Source organism: Homarus americanus, unplaced genomic scaffold, assembly GCF_018991925.1.
Source record: "Homarus americanus isolate GMGI-L3 unplaced genomic scaffold, GMGI_Hamer_2.0 scaffold10624, whole genome shotgun sequence".
Classification (NCBI taxonomy): Eukaryota; Metazoa; Arthropoda; class Malacostraca; order Decapoda; family Nephropidae; genus Homarus; species Homarus americanus.
In genome coordinates this window covers 137,089-137,295 of record NW_024747489.1, presented here as the reverse complement: position 1 = coordinate 137,295, position 207 = coordinate 137,089, and positions in this window count along the sequence as shown.

Sequence of the window (207 nt, the reverse complement as noted above, 5' to 3'; positions counted from 1 at the left end):
GCTCTCGTTAGGAAAGATTTACCTTATTTACCTAATAGTCAACTTTAACAGGGCAGCTCCAGGAATATAAACGGGGGAGGGGTGCAAGAAGCTTTGGAAGAGGGAACAAGGCAAACAAAGCGAGTCCACTCACCTAGGGGGCACGCTTTGAACCCCCCCCCCAGAATATTTTTTTAAATCTGACCAATATCATGGGCATTTTGAGGC